Source organism: Phalaenopsis equestris, unplaced genomic scaffold (assembly GCF_001263595.1).
Source record: "Phalaenopsis equestris unplaced genomic scaffold, ASM126359v1 Scaffold000513, whole genome shotgun sequence".
Taxonomy (NCBI): domain Eukaryota; kingdom Viridiplantae; phylum Streptophyta; class Magnoliopsida; order Asparagales; family Orchidaceae; genus Phalaenopsis; species Phalaenopsis equestris.
Window position 1 is genome coordinate 1,930,773 of NW_018164953.1, and position 1,433 is coordinate 1,932,205.

Below are 1,433 nucleotides of genomic sequence, written 5' to 3' on the forward strand. Positions count from 1 at the left end.
GATTGAAAACAATCCCTGAAAAGAAAAAGAAAAATATATAGGATTGAAAGCAATCCAAATGAAAAAGAGAAAAGAAAGAAAAACATTATGGAAGTGAGGAGAAGCTTGAGGATATGTCTAATAAAAAATTGGCTTCACTAGACCTACCTAAAAGGAAAACCTAAGTGCATTCCTGAACTTATATTTATGAATAGATCTTTTACTAGTAGAGTTTTCATGAAATCCCTATCATTTGAATATTCTAAGAGACTTAATATTGCAATCTATAGTCATTCTTGAAATGAATAGAAGACTAGAACTCTTAAACTTGATGACTAGATAATCTTGTGGCTACGAAGTTAATTCAATTACTTAAATTTTTCCTGAAAATCTCACAAAGATATTTATTTAAATCAAACTTATAGTAATTCTGAATTAAAATTTTACTACAATAGATCATAACCTTTATATAGTATCAAAATTACTTGAGGACAAGTAATAATTAAGTTTGGGGGATTTTGACCAGAGGAAAATATGTTGAGATTTTCATACCTATTTTATACTGTTTTTTAGGATATTGTACTTTAAAGAAAGGTATTTTTGATGTTTTATTGCAGGAATGATGAATTAGAGTCAATGAAGCAAAAAGATGCAAAAAGGAGCGGATTTAGAGCAAAAAGGACCAAAATGTGGAGATTTGAACTAAGGCGCTGACGGCGCCATCGACGTCGCTGACGGCGAGTTTTTCCTGATGCTACAGGACAAGTTCTTCAGAAGGCCTCCGACGGCGCCATCGAGGCCGCCGACGGTGAGATCGACGGTTTTGTGTACTTTTTTAATGGCCAAATTTTGGAGGGGTGCTTAAGCAACTCTTGGGAAAACTCATCCACATCATTAAAGGAAATATTTTGGCTGAGTGAGGAGAGTGAAGAGGAGGTGGTGAGAGCTCTAGATAGCCTAGAGGTTAGAAAGTTTCCATTAGAGTGAAGAGATTGTGAGGAATTCTTCGAGAGATTGTAAGAGTGGAGGGAAAGTCAGAGATTTCTTCTTCCTTGCTATTTCGAAGAGGAGTTCTGTGTGCTTTAAAGAAAGGAAAAGATTCAGAGGAACTTTGAGGAGTTTACTTGGGGAGAAATTAGAGATAAGTTTATTTATTTTTTATAGTTTGTATGACTTTGAATTTATATATGAATTCCGTTTTGTTGCACTTTTCCCATGAGATCTGAGTAGTTTTATCTGTCTTTCTCCTTGTCTCGAAATTTATGAAATGATGATTTGAATTGGTGAAGCCATGAAAATATTTAAGAAATTGTGATGATTTTTTCACTTTGATCTTAATTTACTTTCAATCTGGCCAATTGATTTGTTAAAATATGTTGAGTTTTACAACTAAAGTGAAGATTACATCCAAGAGTCAGGGAGGTCAAAACCCTTGGAAGTTGGGTGCAAATAAA